Here is a 20,558-nt window from a genome sequence, read left to right as displayed (position 1 = left end):
TTGTGAAATCAAAGGTGGCAGCCAAGAAATGGCTGCAATGATGTTAATGCTAAGAATGTACATGGCCATTATTAAAATATATTAACTAACATCGTTGCAGCCATTTCTTGGCCACCACCTTTAATTTTTTCCACCTAGGCTTTGTAAGACTGCACTATTTTTTCACAACTTGGCTGTTTTGTGGATTTCACATCTTTTTGTACTGTGGTGCCTCTTCAAACTTATAATGTATTGTTATGCACGATTACTTCAATATTTAGTAATATTATTATAATACTATAACAGAGCAAACATTTTTTGAGGAATTTTAATAGAACATACATAGAATATTCTAGAACAATCTAGAACTTTCATTGTAAGAGTTGTGCTTCAATATTTGGTAATACTATTATAATACTAACTTCTAATAGAATATACAAAGAATTGTCTAAAACTATAACTTTCGTTGGTAGAGCTATTGCATGGTTTACTTCAATATTTGGTAATATTATTATAATACTAGAACAGAGCGCACATTTTTTTTGAGGAATTCTAATAGAACATACATACATACATAGAATGTTCTAGAACTTCAGAGTTGTACTTCAATATTTGGTAATATTATTGTAATACTGACTTCTAATAGAATATACAAAGAAATATCTAGAACCATCTAGGACTTCCATTGGTAGATCTATTGCATAGTTTACTTCAATATTTGGTACTATTATTCTACTACTCTAATAGTGTGCAAAAGTTTTGAGGACTTATAATCATCAACCACGATAGTGGGTTCACATTAGGTATCACCGATGTTTATTGCAAAAATCCTAATAGAATGCACACCTAAAAACCACCTTGAAAAGCATCCTTCAATTCAAAACAATGCTCCAGTGGTTCTTTGCAATGAGTATTGGTCCACTAAGTGAAAAGAATCAGTAAGTGTATTTCAGACATAACTGAAACTTGCCAAATATTATTATTATCTAATCCAAAACAGCCAAGCTGTAAAATAAAGGGTGCGGCCCCCAAAAAGGCCATGGTGAAAAAGATGTGAAATCCAAAGTGGCAGCCAATATGGCAGGTTAATGGTAAAATTTTAATAATGACAATTCAGGTGAATTTGGTGCCACTTGGTATTGGCACTGATTTCACCTGAATTGTCGTTATTAGATTTTTTACCATCACAGCCATTTCTTGGCCACCACCTTGGATTTCACATCTTTTTCACCATAGCCTGTTTGGGGGCCACACTCTTTTTTTACAGCTTGGCTGTTTTGGATTAGATATCACTTCTTTTTGTATTTGTATAAACCAAAGCGGGTGCTTTTTACCTGTCTTTTTCTTTACCACAGAAAGAAGAAAAAGAGTTAAAGTAGATTTTTAATACTTTAATTATTTTTGATTTTATCAATAATTATACAAATTTTATATAATATTTATTACACGCCAATTCTTCTCTGTAGGATAACTGGTTTGCAGCTGATCTCTCTACTGGCTGACTTGGAATGTAGCAAAACTCTCTACAGGGTGACTTGTTTGTGGCTGAACTGTCTACAGGTGTCTTGTTTGTAGCTAAACTCTACAGGGTTATTTGTTTGTAGTTGAACTCTCTACAAGGTGATTTGTTTGTAGCTGGACTCTCTACAAGGTAACCTGTTTGTAGCTGGACTCTCTGCAGTGTTGTTTCGTTTTAGCTGAACTCTCTACAGGGTTAATTTGTCTAGCTGCTCTGTACAGGATGATTTGCTTGTAGCTGAACTCTTTACAGGGTGATTGGGTTGTAGCTGATCTCTCAACAGGGTGATTTGTTCATAGCTGAACTCTCTACAGTGTTATTTCTTTTAGCTGAACTTGCTACAGGGTTGACTTGTCTAGCTGCTCTCTACATGATAATTTGGTTGTAGCTGAACTGTCTACAGGGTGATTCGGTTGTAGTTGAACTCTCTACAGGGTGATTTATTTATAGCTGAACTCTCTATAAGGTAGCTTGTTTGTAGCTGAACTCTCTACAGTAATTTTTCTTTGTAGCTGAACTCTCTATAGGGTTACTTTGTCTAGCTGATCTCTCTACAGAGTGATTTGTTTATAACTCTCTATAGGAACTCTCTACTGGTTGATTTGTTTTTAGTTGGGGTCTCTATAGGATGACTTGTTTCTAGCAGATTTCTGTACAGGGTAGCTTGTGAACTCTCTACAGGATGGTTTTTTGTAGCTAAAGTCTCTACGCAGTGACTTGTTTGTAGCTGAACTCTCTACAGGGTTATATTTGTTTGTAGCTGATCCCTATAAGGTAACTTATTTGTAGATGAACTCTGTACAGGGTGGTACTCTCTACACAGTAACTTGTTTGTAGCTGAATTCTCTACAGAGTGACTTGTTTGTAACTGAACTCTCTACAGGGTGACTTGTTTACAGCTGAACTCTCTTCAGTGTGACTTGCAATGTTCTAAATCTCTGTAACTGAACTCTATACATGGTAATTTGTTTGTAGCCGAACTATCTATGTTTTGTACCTGAACTCCCTACAGAATAACTTGTAATGTAGTAGAATTCTATAATGGAGAAACTAATAAACGTGACTGAATGTTCCATTAGGGTGACTGTTCTATTAGAGTATCTCGATTATGCATTTGCTACACGTAGTTGGCTTTCGCATCATAGCTCAGTGGTTTGTACTCCGATTCTTTTGTACTACTGCAAGTACCATCTACGATGATTATTGCAGCTACACAGATTTTCAGTTCATTGCTCTGAGCGGTTTGCCTGGTAGAAGTGAAAATTAATCCACCCAAAACAGCGTAAAGCTGTAAAAAAAGTGCGCGTCCCAGTAAAGTAGAGTTAACTGCGACAAAAAGTGATGATATTATAATGTGGCTACGTGTGAGGTCTAAAAGTTGTAAAATTAATATTACTCGGATAATACAATTTTTTTCAATAATACAAGAAAAGGTCTTCACGTTCAAACAGTGGGCAGAGAGGCAAACTCTGCCAATCCTGTGATGAAGGAATCGTTGCCATCACAGAAGCAGCATTGCCACGCTGAACATCTATAGCAACCTTCTGAATTAAAAATTGAGTTGCCCTATTATCACCAGACTGTTCCATTACCCGGGAACCAATCCGTATCACTAATGAGCGTGCACATGATCCTCAAGCACCCAGGGTCTCAACACATAGGGGAGAGAAGTGAAATTATGGAGTCAGAGAAGAATACTTTCTGAACTTAGCTGACTCTGCAGAGTTTGCCAGCCGGCTAGCACCACTAGCAGAAGTAGATAAATTAGATGGGGACAGGGTGTCCGAACAGGTAATATCCCAGAGCAAGGGTAAGCCCCGTGACCAAGGAATCGATGACATGCCATCTGGCCTCTTACCATCATTATGACACACACCAACTACACTTCCAGACACCAAAGCATGATGAATAGTTTTATTCACTGCAGCATGCCGAGGAATACGGCCTTCATTACACCTGCAAGACAAACCATGAGTTCCAAAAACATCTACTTCACTTCCACAAACACATGTATGCTCGACAACAATGGGAAAACCGAGACGTAGACCAACAGCAATCCTCAAAGACTCATTATCCAGCTTAGTGCCCAAGGAAGGTACAGGAAGAGCACCAAGCCATGCACCAGACTCTGAGGAGGAAACTGACAATAGGCGAGCCTTCATTTTAGCATCAGAGGCAGAGTCCAAAAGAGATGAAAAATAGTGTTCATAAAGCAGTTCGTCCCAACCATGTTGAAGATATACAATATAATTGTTAAAGTGTTAATAAGAACTATGTGATACTGCTAGTTTTTAAGTCTGTGAGGATCTTTATAAATGCCACACAAATTTGATTCTCAATAAAGCAACGTGTATAGATTCTCTGATAGCAATAAACACCGTATAACGGGAATGATTCGTGGAAAAAAAATATTCACGAATGAACTGCTATTTCCTCATTCGCAAGAAAATGTTCGCGATCTATTGCATAAAGTAATTAATAATTGGATGCACGCCCACAACAAAATTATCTTTTTTTTCTATGGAAAGGGAATGCTTGACTATATGGCTGACTCTGACATGTTGCGTACTATGCATACTAGTAGCCATGCATGATCGCTGTTTCGCTGGAGAAGCATTCACAATAATGAGCACAAACGATAGGTATGCCTATAGCCCTTGCGGGTGGCACTAAAACTGAAACTAAAACACGCCATTCCGGCACAGTGAATCACTGGGCTGCAATTATATTTGCCCCATTTAGTAGCATTGTGACTGTCACTGAAGTTTGCATGTCTGTTCAATTCACACACCGCAGCCCTACAATCCCTGAATGTGTCATTTTGTGTACAGAGCAATCTGCCACAAGGTTGGCCATAAAGTGACCAGTGTGTAATGTTAACCACTAATAACCATTGTTACCTGTACATACTTATATTATGCTTTTATACTTTCATAACTCTTCCTCTTCAGGTTTACTAATGGGCACTATGCAGTATTGTTGACTGGTCCATGCACAATGTGGTGATTTGGAATGCCAAAATGGTATGCAGCATTTCTTGTATGCACATAATTATTGTAATATGTTGTAATGTGTCCACACATCTTAGAAATAAATATAATTATATTCTCCTCTATAAATACTCAGTTCCATTGTGCCACTGAGTCATAAGTGGGTTGAGCCTGGATCATCCAGGACACTTGGGTAACATGTTGTATTTGACAAGTGGATCTCATCCACTGAAGGATCAGATCATGTGTATAAGTTACAGTGCAACTTGTCTATTGCCACCTTTGCTCAATATGTAGCAGTGTATAATTACTCACTTTTGAATTGGCTTTTCGAGAGAGGTTGTATTTCTATACTAGTGGCCATTAATACAGGTTTCCTTGATTGTATTGATGGAGTTTACATATGTAGTCTAGAGATGCAACAATATCCTCCACTTAGCGTTGTTTGATAGTGGTGCAATCGAGACTATGCATCATTGTACTTAAATACTATTTAATCCAAAACAGCCAAGCTGTTAAAAATGAGTGCGGCCCTCAAAAAGGCTATGGTGAAAAAAGATGTGAAATCCAAGGTGGCGGCCAAGAAATGGCTGTGGTGAAACCACTCTAAGCGGTTTCTCTGGTAGGCCTGGCAAGTGGTTGTTTTTTATTAGCTAATCTCGATTGCATAATTGTTACACACTTTTGGCATCTTCATGGTGTTTGCCCGATTTTTCTCAAATCACAAAAGGTTTGAGGTTCAATAGTTAACCTATTAACCCACCGATTTTCAGCTTCTTCCCTAAGCGGTTTACCTTGTAAGCGTGACAACATATGAGCCTTATCCGCAATTATGTCATAACGCAAAAATGGCGAAAAGAGTAGGGGTACTTTGTACACAGTGCCATTGGAAGGGATAATGTTTTGAGCTGTTCTCCACGAAGAAAGTCGGTGAAAACTCTGGTAAGACATGTTAACTATCTTCCTATCTAGGGGCACACATTTTTGCGCTCCTCAAAATTCCTAGGTCTGCTTTTGAAAAAAAAATCAGTCTAGCAATTTTCGAAAAGCACGAAAATGCGTGCACCTACATGGGAAGATTATAAATAAGTCTAGTGGAAAGGTTAGCAATAGTTGGTTGCCTATTACTTTCGAGTAGCTGTGTTGTATAGCATCGCTACACCAACAGGTGAACTAACTTATCAGGTTAAAAGTGCACCTCGATCTAGTAGGACATCGCTAGATGATCGAGTGGAGGGTATTAGTACGAACACAGGAAATTTGGATGGTGATATACTAAATACACCTGTTACTTCGGTGCAGAATGTACAAGAAGCTGTCATAGAGCATGCTGCACATGTTTTGGAAACAGAACACTCGCTGCTATCGGAAGGTTACAGTAACAGTACAGATCTGGAGCGGAGATTTCTTGTGTCTAATAGTGAACCATACCCTTATACACAGATGGATGTTGCTTTGCCAAGTCTTTTCCTAAGTAATTTGTGCAGAAATATTGCTACATCTACGCCAACAAGACATTGTACTCCAACAAGAGTGAACAGGAAAAGAGCATGCATGCTATCATAAGTTGGATATATGATTTAAACACAACACAATAATTTTGATTGCAAAAAATTTAGGAGTTTCAAAATAGTAAATTTTGAGGTAGCTCTGACAGGCACAAATTTAATTTCATATGTAAAACTTTTCAAGGTTTTCGCAAAAATAATAACACCCTCATACCTTGTTACTAGGTACCCGCCAATTATGCTGGCATAATTATGAGCATAATAGGTGCCTGAAAGCATTGAACATAATGCTAGTGTAATAGAAAGAATATTTGAGCCATACTACAATACAAAGTATATATCACAGAAAAAGATCGATATACTCTAATAGAACAGTCAATAATAACTCTAATAAAACAATCAGGCAGCTGACTGTTCTATTAGTAGACATTCCAGCCTGATTTTTAAATTTTGGAAAAATGGGTTTTTTATATACTCAATAGATAGAGTATTGATAGCCGATCTCAGAAATATATAGTTTGTTGGGTTGGAATTAGCTACTTTGGCATGCTCAGTGCTTAAAAACTGAAAAAAGGTACATTTTTTCTCCAGGGCTCCCCATACATTTTAAAGGGAAATATGGCACAATTGAATCAGGAAGCCATCTAGCAATCTGGACTATCTTGAAACTGCAGTCGCTTTTAGCTGCAAGTTTGTACATGTAATGAAAATAACTTCCGATCATATCGGATCTCAGCGATCTTGGTATGCTTTGTGGTGAGCAGATATGTTTCACCTACTGCAGACTTCTCAATACAATGGTGTATATTTATAGGTGAGTGGCTATCTCAAGTAAGTAAAAACACCAAGTTAACAACTTATAAAGGTAAACAACTACAGTGGAGGTGCCACAATGATGCAACAATACTTGAGATGGAGTTGTGGTTTCAATTATGGCATTGTTATACAGACTTTGAAGTGGTTTATACTTTTGAGCTGATGACACAACCATCAGAAAATTACTCTGGAGCTGAAAATCGCTAACCCGAGCGAAGTAACTACGCACTTTAAAGTAAGCACCAGTGACTACCTCCCACCCGACAGTACGTTTTTATAAGTTTTAAAGTATTCAGCATACATTGCATGGCTTGAAAAGATTACAAAACAACACAAAACTTACTTATATGTAACGTGCATGATAAAACTAAGATTTTCATGATGATCAACGTGTGGACAAACCCCACAGCAATTCTCATCCTCATTGGAGCTCGGACGATGGAGCAATCCCAAGTTTAAACACGAGTTGTTATTTTGTGCCAGGGTTCTATTGGGGAATATACGGAGAATTTTTTTATTAAAAAATCTCGGATACTGGAATGCCTACTATTAGAGTATATCGATCTTTTCTATCACATACATTTTGAAGAGCAAAGATTTGCTTCAGCCACTTATCATGCGCCCATAACTGCAAATTTATTAGCGGGAAATGAGGCATAAAACTTCAGCATAATAGGTAAAAATTTTGAGCAGTGTAGCATAGCATAATAGGTAAAAATTTGAGCATAATAGGCGGGTGCCTACCTGCTACAGAATTATTGATATGTGTAGTCAATTGCAGTGAGGATGAACGACATCAAGCAGCACGACATGGCTTGATGGATCTCTCAACGAGTTAATTGAACATCTGTTAGTAAATACAACAGAAACTGGCATGTAATGTTTTTGTAATAGGCTTGAGGATGTTTCGAGAGTATTGAACAATGACAGTTCTGGGGACACCACCAGGTTGGCCGTTGTCGTTATTCACCAGTATGGAAACTACTAGCATGTAAATATAGTGAGTCAGATTCTGATGAAGCTGACCAAGCTGATGAAGGTACTGAGACAGCAGAGGATGATTATGGGTATTCAGACTATTGTGATGATGGCAATGACAATTTCGGAGTTGAAACCTGGATAGCAACAGAGACATTAGAACAAGGTACATACATATGAAGTACAATGTGGATCTGCAAGTTATAGTAAATGCTGTTGTTTTACAACAACAAATAATAGTACTAATTCTATTGAAATGGAATCTGTTTACCAAGCATCTTCCGTTAATTCTACTGTTAATAACGTTGCTGACTCCAACACAACCAACCCTGATACTGATAATGATCTCGCTCCAGCTACTACTGTACCCACTACTGGTATTTCTTGTGTTGCATTGTAATTTGCATTTATTATACTCTGTTTCAGGTTCTACTGCGTAAGTTATTTGCTCCATTCAAAAGTTAGTGGAGCTAACAGGACAGCAATGCCGGACAGAAAGATGTGGATCCAAACTATCCATTAAATACCGGGTGACAGGGTGCACCATTTCAATTGTTGGTACATGTGACAATCAACATCGTTTTGTCTGTAAATCATGAGATAAAATAACCAGTCAAGCTCAGGGACAGATATATGTGGATAACATTCTTTTGCAAGCTCCCTAATTTTATCTGGTAATCACTTCAGAAAGTTTGAGATGTTTGCTCAATTTTTTGGGCTACATATCATGAAAAGATCTCCATATCACATGTACCAAAAGGAACTTGATATGTCCAGCCATTGACAAGTTTTATTGCAGTGAGCAGGTAACATATGAATGTCTGGTTTGATTGTAACTTAATATATGGATTTATAGGCAAAGCAGCTGAATAAGGTCAAAGAAAAAACTTTGATTTTGTCGGGTGATGGACGTTGTGATTTACCGGGAAAGAGTGAAAAATTTTGTACCTACTCTTTGATGGATGTGGAGTCTGGGTTAATTCTACATTCTGAAACAGTAGACAAAAGAGAAGTTCTCTACAATCTCCAAAGATGGAAAAAGAGACATTTGTTCGCTCACTGTGTTACCTGCTTCCACAGATACTATGTCAAGAAATCATAACTGATGCCTCTTCATCTATATGCCATGAACTATGTGAGTTAGAAGTTACAGAATATATATATATATACTAGTGGGGCAAAAAAATTATTAATTTTCAACAAGTAGAATAGGGATCAAAGATTTGATTTTGAAAAAAACTGCGTAAACAAGAAGTAATAGGGATGATAATCCACAAAATTCTATGCATCATCAGTTCAAAGCAAGTTATTTGAATAGTGTACACTCAATTTGCGATTCCTATTTCAACATTTTAACAAAATTTAACCACAAGTTGAAATAGGAATCGCAAATTGAGTGTACACTATTCAAATAACTTGCTTTGAACTGATGATGCATAGAATTTTGTGGATTATCATCCCTATTATATCTTGTTTACGCAGTTTTTTTCAAAATCAAATCTTTGATCCCTATTCTACTTGTTGAAAATTAATAATTTTTTTGCCCCACTAGTTTCATGATTTTTTTCATGTCCATGCACATGGACTACTTCTTAAATATACGTTCAACAGTACATGATTGTTTAATAAAGAAACCCATTGTAATATCAACTGGCAATAAACAATTACATAAATAAGTTTAATAAACAATTACATAATTAAGTTTAATCATTGTCCTCTTCCTCTTCCTCTTCCTCAACACGAGTAAAACACACGCTTGACAAAACATGGTCGACTCCAATTAAAGTGCTGAGTATACAGAGTATCCCGCTTTTTATTTTTCAATCGCGTACGGAAGGGACACACCCCTTTTCAATTCGAAATTTACCAGTGTGTTCCAATAGCTTACAAGCCTTGTTATGTCGACTCTTAGCTGGTAAACAGCTGAAGAATATAATAGAAAGTATACACGAAAGGCGTACAGTAATAGTTTAAGTGACGAGGTGCGGGCCACACCCCCTTCACTGTCTCGTAATGAAGGAAGTCTAAAACCCGAGTTTCAGTGAACAATAGTTATGTTTAATGTTTAGTGTGATACAACTTGATGCATTTTAGTCCTGTGAGCTAAAGCAATGGAATTTTAAACAATTCTATATTATCATCTGTATGGCTTCTCGATCGAATGGCGTCTCGAAGAGTGATTCTTGCTCTATATCTCGCAATCGCATTAGAGAGGGAAGATTTTAATACCACACAGACCTGGGTACGAATGTTTTTTAAATACGCCATACGTTTTTAGGGCTGATATCTACTTCCTACGAGCTGTAGGCGCGCGAAACAAGAAAGAAAGAAAGAAGAAAGAAAGAAGAAGATGGAGAATCTAACCATTTTCAAAATTTTAAAAAACATCTAAAACCATTTCCCTTACTTTTAATACTTGTTGGCTAGTGTTGTAAACACAAAAGAAAGGTCTAGAATGTTTTAGAAATAAAATCTAAAGCCCGGAAGGCTGCTTTTGGCGTGCGTTCTATTAGAGTGTTTTGAAAAATTTCTGCCTGATCCCTATTATGTACCACTACCGTGGTACATGATAATAGGGAAGTGTGTGCGGTAAGCATATTTTGTTTCCTTAGCTGCATTGCATACCTAGTTGTATGTAGAAACTATATAACTATGTATATGTGTCTTATATAATTGTATATTATCTGCAGCTTCTAAGCACACTAATATTTTCCATTCTATGGATATATGGCATAAAGCGAAAAAGCTGAAAAAAGCGTTGATGAAGGTTGTATGTAATAAAATAGCACATATCAATGAGAGTTTACATTGGGTGTATGTATATATGTATAATATAATACATTGTGACCAATGTATGTGTAATATAATACATTGTGACTAATGTATGTATAATATATACCACTTTAGCATGGGCGTTCAAAGGCGCTGCTCGGTGTTTAACTCGCATATTGCCCGGGCAATATCATGGGAAAGCGGTTTGCCAATGACTTTGATACCCAGCCAGTTCAAAGAATTGATGCACTTTGACTCATTATATTGAGCTACATAGAGCTTTGTATTGTGGGACTCGTTTTTGTAGTAGTTGCTAAGCTTAGCACATTTGTTAAGATAGGGTAGTTGGTTGTTACTAAAGGTTAATGAAGGCATAAAATAATCGTTTGGGCGATTGTGGATGCGTATTTCTACCTACTGCGTATCAGCCTTTGAACAGACCACGGAACAGCAAAGCTACTACTGCTACATTGAAATAGGTTAGTAACTTACAGTCCTAAGTACTTAACTTAATATAATAACTTACTTACTGTCCCAATAGCAAAGTTAGCCCACACTGTCCCAATAACTTAGTACAAAAATGATAACAATATAAACTCCATCCCACAATCGCAAGTTTTCTAACATTGTGTGTTGAAGCATAGTAACATATTAGTGACGTTTTAATGTATGGACAATGTTTTGATGGCTATTAGCCCACACTATTAAAACCACGATCGATATTCAGATGCTACCGTATAAAACAAATGGGATGAGTTCTCATTAGTTCTTTCACCTATTAGGTGAGTGCGCCCCAAGTGATATATATCACTTGTACCATGGCTGCCTGGGATTTTGCTGACATATACATCCACAGCCCTCGGGCCTGCGGCCCTCGGGCTTTGGGTGTATATATCAGCAAAATCCCTCGCAGCCATGGTATAACTATTACATAATACATTGTGACCACACTATCTGGTTTTGACCTATAAATTATTATGTATGTAGTTCAGTAGTATTGTACAGTAGGAATCATGAAGGTTTGTTTTTTTGTAATAAATCATAACCAGAAACCAGCCTCACAATATCATCATGACATCCTGGCATTACAGGTATAAGTAAGCCCAGTGACTTCATTGTGATCTGAAATGCTTACAATAAGTTGCTTCTAATTTTTTAAAATTAATACCACTACCAACGAATTAACTGCATGACTGATTGATGCCTTCAGGCAAGCATAACCTGATAACAGCTAAGTATGCGGGATTAATATTTTCAATGCTACATGTTGTTCAGTTCAACAGGATACTGCAGTACAGTATATACAGTGCACACATTATGGATCTACTTATGTGTCCCGTCTGCAGTATTTTTGAATGTCAATACACTAGTATTGTGTCTATAGCTTTGCCTACGATAAAAAGGGCTATTTTTACATCATCACCTAAAATTTTGCCATATCTAAATATACAGTACTCCTCATGCATACAACACAATATGCTTGAAATTTTGGCAAGCAAGACAAAGTTTCTAACTATAAGCGCACTGGTTTTTTGGCACCTGTAGCTGATGAAGATCTATTGAGTACTGACGATTCCCAGTGACCTCACACAATATCCTACCTCGAAGCTGGATGAAGTATCAAGTGTGAAATTGTTCAGGGAACGAGTGCCCAATGATATAATTGTGTGACATCATGGCTACCACAAAACAATCTGTTCTTCATTTCAAGTTCCTGTTCACAGAATAAGATCTCTCCGATAACTGGAACCCACATATCCTTACAACATGATACCTTCTGATAGTGCTACTCACTTAAAGTTATGGAACACACCGGCATCGGGTAACAAGATGAATCATATACTAATTTCTAATAAGCAATGTGCAGTGTTATTATTAAATACTATCCCACTAGGGACCTGTGAGAAGGTTAAAGCCTTTGAATACAGAGAGTCAGAAACATGTTACTGAAACACTGAAGTGGAACTTCCCTTATCTGGACTTCTATTGTCTGTACAGCCCAAATTACTTGTGGAGGTTGTAGTCTATTGATCATAATGAAGGACGTTTGGGCTCGATAAAAGCACAAGGATGGAGCCTAAAGGTAGTTTTTTACCTGTTTAGTGGTTGTTTATTTTACTAATAATAAGTTTACTAGGTGATATAATATTTTTACAGCCCGGGGGAGTGACCATGAATGTTATTGTTATTTATTGTGTACAACTCAACAAGAGTATAAAGACACAGACAATTATACTTAAATCAGTTAAAGGAAGAGGTACAAGGATAAGTCATCTTTAAATTGATTAATATCATCCAGTACGACTGCAGAATCACATACAGAATTCCAAAATTTGATGGTAGAAGGGAGGAAAGAATTTAAATATGCATCAGTTCTGCATGGCAAATGGATAAGTGAAGTGCTGGCTGTGTCAACTGGTAGATGATGTAAGGGGTCTTAGGGTAATTGTGCTGTCAACAAGACAATGTAATACTTTGTAAAACAAATCCAGCTTTAATAAGAAGCTTCTCCGGTGTTCAAGTGATGACCAGTTTAAGTGTTCAAGCATGGTAGTCACATTGCAGTGATAAGAGAAATTGTGACCGGAGGACATAATCGCATATTTTTTAATTCCTGTTTATTAAATATTTATAGTCTAATTAGCCAAGTGTACCCACTGACAAAGTTTCAGCTTCATACGTCAATAACTTTGGGAGTTACAGCCCTACAAAGTAGCGACAACAGAAAAATCGGTTTATACAGCAAGTATAGGCAAAATAAATTACATGTGCTTACAAAAACAGTTGTAACTTTCCAACGGATTGAGGTACGGAGCTGAACTTTTCACCATCGTGTTTGCCATGAACAGGGAAATCAATTACTAGGTAAGTTATTCCTTTACTCACCCTTCCTCATTGCATACAAAGGCGAAATTCATTGATGAAAAATCGATCGTGTACGATCCCTTCGATGTGACGTAAACAAATGCTCGTAACTTACGTATCCTTGGGTCTACTGCAACGAAACAGAGTTTCCAACTCCTCTTGAGTAGGCGAATAAGATGATATCCAGGTTTATATTGTTTGTCCCTTCCTTCACTAAGAAAGAGGCGTTCAAAAAATTTACAGAATTTTTTTCAAAAATACGCAAGTATTTCACCCAATGTATTCAATGTTTTATACTGTAAATTTGGGCTTGTGCGATTATGTCCTGTTTTCGCAGATCCGGTCACAATTGTTTGTGACAAAACAGGCCACACTGCATGGAAACTTTTATATTTGTTTTATTTGGTACAGAAGGTATGGGGACCATACTGTACTAGCTTATTTTAATATAGGTTGTACTAAGGATGTGTAACAGTTGGATTTCACTGATGTAGGACATCGGAAGAGGTTACATTTAAAAAAAGCTTTCGCTTTGATGGTTTTGCTACAAATATCATCAATGTGTTCATTTCAGGTTAAGTGTTCATCTACCACTGCTCCCAAGTATTTAGCTGATTTGTTTTATTGTATTTGTTGACAGCGGATTTGATAACAATACTTTATGTAGGTCTTTTTCCTTGTTATAGCTACATGGATACATTTACGAATTGAACTTCATATTCTCCCAGTTTTCTAAAGTGAGAAGGTACTTTTGAATGCAGATGGTATCAGCTTCAATGCTCTGTAGTTACTTCCTCTCTGCTCACTAAACTGAAAAGTACAATCTGATAGCAATCATAACATCATTTTCATTTAAACCAGTTACTTCAGCATAATTAGAAGCATGTATTTCTTAATTACAAACATTTCTGATATACGTACAGTAGTGTATACCAGACTTCCGGGATAAGAGAGGTTCCAATAAAGTTGTTTTGTATAGTTTTACTGATTCCAACAGTCAGAGTGCAGTAAGCAGAGGTTGGATTACGCATTGTTCTTTGTGTGTTGGGCTGTGTGATGGGCAAATCATGGTGCAAATAATTATTATCGTAGATTCCCTTAAAAATTGGCAGAAATAAATTAATTCCATTCCTGTCTGCTGGCTGAACGATTGGGAAAAATTGTACCAACCCAGTGCTATTGTTAAACTTTTAGGGATCTATCCTTGATGCAGCCTGCATGCTTCATGGATGTTATTTATGATTAGTTTACATGTAACTATTGCTTACTTTTTGGTATGCTGGGACGAACAGAAATGCATTGAGGTGGAATGAAGATACTGCAACATTCCGGGACCGATCATCCGACATTAAATCAGAAATGCTAAAGGAAAGTTGCTATGGGTATACCGTGACTGCCTACATCATCCAGCAGGACGATCAATGTCATAACTACATCACTTTTGAACACAATCACTCAAACATAATAATTAAGGATTTCAACAGCTAAATAAAAATAGAAATCGCAATTAACAATATTGTCAAACTATATTGATTTGCATGTGGTAATTATACTAGAGTATCTTGATCTCACTATGCAGTAGATTATGCTAGGGGGCATGGCACAATACTTAGCTAGATTATTGAGCAGATGGCTTTAGCACTGAATGTATGAGATACTGTGTGATGGTGTGTTCTAATTGTTCAAGTGAGCATGGCTTATTGTGTTCTTTCATAATCAAGTCCAGCTTACGGTACAGCTCAGCTATAACTTCATCACACGTCGCATGATCACGCATGGTTTCATGTCACGTTTATTTATGATTTAGTTAATGTGTGTGCGTGGTGCACTCACCTTACTTTTAATGGAAACGCGTGTCGTGGAACCACACGGTGTCGTGGAAACACACCATCTTGTGGAATCACGCAATATTCCATGCATTCATCGTGGAGCCACATGGTGAAGCCAGTCATGTACATACAATGGAAAGCCACCCAGTAAAAAGGTAAATGTTGTAAGATATGCGTAGACCTGCAGAAGTAGTAAATATCTTAATACAATATGTAACTGATATCGAACACTTAGCTGCATACCAATATATTTGGAGCCACCATTCACATGAACGCATAACCACATTCACCATGTGTATGATAAAGTCACCACACTTCGAGCTTCGTGTTGGAGAAATGGTCAGAACCTCAGACAGATGTTCATCGAAGGGCTCTGAAGGTAAGCTCTAAGCCTCAGTGAATGTTTGAAGCTAGTGCCTGTCATTCTGATCTTTCCAGGAACTAAACCAAATGCACTTGTCAATTATGGTGAAGAGGGAACTTCCGTCATTCGAAGGGAAAAGAATGTCGAGGGGAGCGAAGACAATGGAAAATGCGAGGTACTTTGGTCCGACGATGAGGAATACGAAGTGGATATATTGTTTAAAGGTGCAGTAAACCTTGTATTGTAATGAGTGTTTATTAGGGCAGTAATCATAGTGTTAAGAAACTCTCGCGGAGCCAAATCCTGTTTTCTAGTCGTGACTTTTATCAATTAGAGATTTGAAGTGTCTCATTTAAGAATTCAGCCCAGCTAGGCCAACTTCTCACAGCCCAAGCCAGGCCTAGTGGTGCAAAAGGGTGTCACGTAGGCTCACGCTGTAGATAGATATGGAACGGCGATTGAAGTGTTGACCAAGCAAAATGTCACCTTGACCTGTGACTACAGTGTTTATCAGTGTTTTACCTGTGACTTTAGTGATTCTTCTCGAAGTTTTGACTACTTTTATTACCTTATTTTACAATTTGCACCTGCACTTGTGACATAGTGCAATAGTTTCTTGGTGCATGCTAATGTCAAACATTACAATAACAGCAAAATATCTGCTGGAGCTTTGAAACAACTTCTTGGAGATCCTCACATCCTGTGAGTTACATATAATTCCATGAACTTATTTAAACTACGCATAGTTTTGATTGTGGGTTTGAAACTCTTCGTATCGTCTTGACCCACTGTAGAGCTATTTTGCAGCCTTGACCATTAACTTAGAGTATGATTGCGGTCACAGATCTACCTACAGCAAGAGCCTGAGTGATACCCCCTTTTGTGGTGTTTAAATTAGCCTGGGCTTATGGTTTTTAAGAGTTAGCTGTTTTTCAAAGAACACATTTGTTTTTCTGCCACTTAGAGGAATTTATGTAGGAGCATAGAAATAAAAAAAACAACAAGCTAAGGTGATTATAATTATGTATGTGGGGAATAAATGTGCACAGCTATGCTACAGAGCTTTCTTGCTTCACTGTTTATGTACTTAAGTTTAAACTCCTTACACTTGTTTGTTGACGTACACCAGATCTAAAGGAAAGAAATGCACTACACTGGTGCCTGAACTAATTACTAGGAAATTGTATAGCACTAGATATGTGAGAACAATTTGTTAACTGCCCTTGCTATCAAATAAAAAATTTGAAATCATACTTCAGTACTTCTATTATGTTTCCATTATAATATTTGCTGTAGTTAGCTCAATTCAACTAAATAATAGTTAGACATCAAAACACAGGTTCTACGGAATTTAGTAACCCAAAAGGGCCTGTCTTATGGTGCACTGAGCGAAGCGAGGGCACTACTACAGGGCCTGAGGGTTTCTAAATTCCGTGGAACCCTATGTTTTGATGTCTAACTAATTTAGACCACAGCTCGTTGTTGTACCTTCACAGCTGCTTTTTAACAAGAAATGTAGCATTATCTAGTACAAACAAGCATGTTACACCTCCCTCTTGTTCAGTGTGGCTGTTACTGCCCTTGGGTTGCCAACGTTACAGGTGTGTAATTTCATGTTTTTTATCGCTTCTGGAGACTGGGATCTACTGAGATGTGAAGAAAAAATAGATACCAGTAAGTAGCCAATGAAATTCGAGTATTTCACCTTGTGTGGTCTAAGCCAAGTGAAATACAGTTGCGGGAAAGTGCTTCTTTATAGGTCTATGCATCAATTTTTTTTGCAATTTGTTCATGATGGGCTTGTTAGCCTATGTTGAAAGATACTTGAGTTTGTTTTAACCACTTTCCATGCTGTTATTGTTAAAAAGGAATACATAGAACTGTTCTACAAGGTGAGAAACCATAAGAGCTAAGGTAGCTAATGGCTAGGTTGTTTCTTGAGAGAGTTATTATTAAAATCGGCTTGTAAGTTCAGAGTTATTAGACATGAAATTAAAGTGGGTGATTTTACTAAACTTGATACACTAAGCTACAATAGTACAAGCTATCACAAGAACCCTTTAGGTGAAGAATACATGGTTCAGAAGTGGAGTCCTCCATCACCCTAAATAGCTCATTAAGTGTGTGGGTTAATTTTAACTGACAAATGGGCATTGTACGCCACCTTAAGCAAGCTGAATAATGTCAGATCCTTACTACACCTTACATGTAGAATAACTGTTGAATGCACGTGGCTCTATTATAAGCTATTGATGTTTGTTCAGTAAATCCCTTGATGTTTCAGCTGCACGTTTGTGATGAAATTTATTTTAAAATGTTGTACCTATAGAAATGTATACTTGTAATGATAATTAAATTGCTATACGATTATCTTGAATGTGTCCGTGAACAAGCTGAAACTGAAAAAGATCAAAAGCAGAAAAAGAAAAGCTAAAGGATGCTTATACCCAAAGTAATTTAATTGTAATACTTGCATATCTCAAGTGTGCTTATAATAATTATGTTTTTTTTAATGGTAGCATGGTGATGGTGAAAAAAAGAAATAAATGGTCAGTTGTTTTATATGTTGTGGTTAATGACAATTATATACGCATCTAGTAAATGAACTACTGTAAGCTTAAAAATTATGTAAAACAAGTGAAGATCCTTGCTCATACTCACACAGGCTGTATTAAGTATACAAGTATAAGGAAAAATTAGTAATTTTACAATCCATTAGGGATCATAGTAATAAAACGTAGTGAAACAAGGGTGGTCGCATACACCTGCAGATATACTAGTGGACATTTAATCCCTAATTCAGCCTGTATCCTTGTCTATACACTGAATTAGGGATTAAATGTCCATTAGTATATCTGCAGGTGTATGTGATCACTCTTGTTTCATTACTTTTTATTACTATGATCCCTAATTGATTGTAAAATTACTAAATTTTCCTTGTACTTGTTTGTTTACTTTTTTGTAACATAATTATAATTCGTAAACTCACGCATACCGCTTCAAAAGAAAGAATGGCCACAAAATTAATATTTCGTTTGAGCGAGCATCTCAAGCATTAATTAGCGGAAGGTCAATAAGCTAGTACACTTCATATTCAGCTATGTTCAGCCCATTACACAGTATTATAAACGAATAACAACAAGAAAAGCACCTCTGCAATCGATTCAGCCACTATGGGGAACATGGAAGATTTACTCGTCTAAACGGGCGCCCCAGTTATCGATTAGCAAAAGCAAATGAGCCATTACACTTTGTTTTCAGCTATGTTCAACACGTTACTTAGCGTTCCAAGCGAAGAATAATGTAAGAAGTACCTCTGCTAATACTAAGTCTCACACTGAAGCCATGATGCACGTACCGCAAATTGTCACCTATGCGATAGTGGAGAAAGTAACGAGACACAAAGGAGGACAAAGGTAGCACCATGACGCACGCATTGTAGTTGCTGCAGTTTGCGAAAATGCACGTCTCGGGACGAAGCGACGTCAAACGGTGAAGAAATCAAACCTGTAGCCTTAGCTGTTACCGAGTTACGCTTGTCTGAAAACATCAGTTAGTTAGTTAGTTAGTTAGTTAGTTAGTTAGTTAGTCAGTCAGTCAGTCAGTAGAAAATTGTGTTAAATAGGAAATTTCATAGCAACTTGTTGGAATGGTTTAGGGTTTATCTGAAGACATTTTTGGGCTTGGCTATACCTAACCAATACTACCAAACTGTCAAAAAGTAAATATTAGGCTGGTTTTTTGGGTGATATTTTAGGGCAAGAAACCCCAAACTTTCATCATCCCTAATATACAGTACTACCGTACTGTATGATAAAGGTTAATTCACAATATATCTTCATACTGTATTCTCTAATGTACGACTAATACCAAAAAAATTTGTATTGTTGTTAGAAAACGTGAAGTGAGTGGAATTCTAATTCACCAGCTTTTGTAACTCTAGTCTCTGATGAAAAAACATCCCTACGGAGGCTTTCCAGAGCAGGGTGGAAATGGCCTAATGTATTTCTTTGACTGGACTCATGGACTGAGCTGGAAACAGCTTCTTAACAATAATCCAGGCATTAGTTATATGGAGTTTAACTTGTTAAACAAAGTTAATGGAGGGAGATAATTTGCGTGTGTGTTTGGGAGGTGAAGCAACACATTGCAGCTATCCAGCATTAGATGGGTACGTAGCTTACCTGCATCACAGTGTAATGTACAACAGTAGGTATTGATTGGAAAACATTATGAACGCATGCATAGGAAAAATACCACGTGTATGGGTTGTTCTAAATGGGTGACCAGGTGGTACAAAAAGTTGGTCTCAGTGACGATGGTGGAAAGAAGAAAGTGACCAATGATGGGGTAAGGTTTGGACGTTATTTGTACCACTACGTAATGGGCAGGATTGTACACGTGGTCGGTGGGAGATGAAGTAGTTCAATATTCGGACAGCGGATTAACCGATTGCCTTAATGCCTGCCCGGTGAGTTCTTTCCATTTATTGTTGTGCGCGACTTGTATGTACTGATGTTTTCACCAGCATTCGCGTCTGCATGGCGCCGTGCGTGGATGCGGCGGTTGGCGTGGTTGCATACTCAGCCTTTTGCCATCACGATAGCCGGTGCACTTTCACACACAGATTCGGGTGCTGGTGGGGGGCCTCGGTATGCCAGCAAATCAATGCATTATTCATTTGCACTAAAAGCCATGAAACATCGCATGAAATTCCCCACGTGTTTTTTGGGGGATATTCGGAGTAGGCATGCAGAGGGTTGTCTTGACTTGTGTACTAGGCATTAAATAAGGTAATCTTCGAAAATAAGTAGACTGCATGTGCGTCGCTGAACCGGCTCAAGTGGGGGCGTGGCCACAACATTTCGACGCGAGAATTGTGCTGTCATTTAGTTTAGGTACTAAACTGGATGTGCCTGTTGTAATTAATACACAAAG

The 20,558-nt window shown here is 37.5% G+C and overlaps 1 protein-coding gene across 1 annotated transcript in view; it reads right to left on the bottom strand.

Annotated features, from left to right (window-relative positions):
* LOC136259140 (uncharacterized) overlaps positions 1-20,558 on the bottom strand; it is a 210,484-nt gene that overhangs the window by 90,123 nt on the left and 99,803 nt on the right. The window lies entirely within an intron of this gene.

The sequence above is a fragment of the Dysidea avara genome, chromosome 6, assembly GCF_963678975.1.
Source record: "Dysidea avara chromosome 6, odDysAvar1.4, whole genome shotgun sequence".
In the NCBI taxonomy this organism is placed as follows: Eukaryota; Metazoa; Porifera; class Demospongiae; order Dictyoceratida; family Dysideidae; genus Dysidea; species Dysidea avara.
Note: the sequence above shows the minus strand (reverse complement) of the source record. Positions and strands in the feature narration are given on the sequence as shown.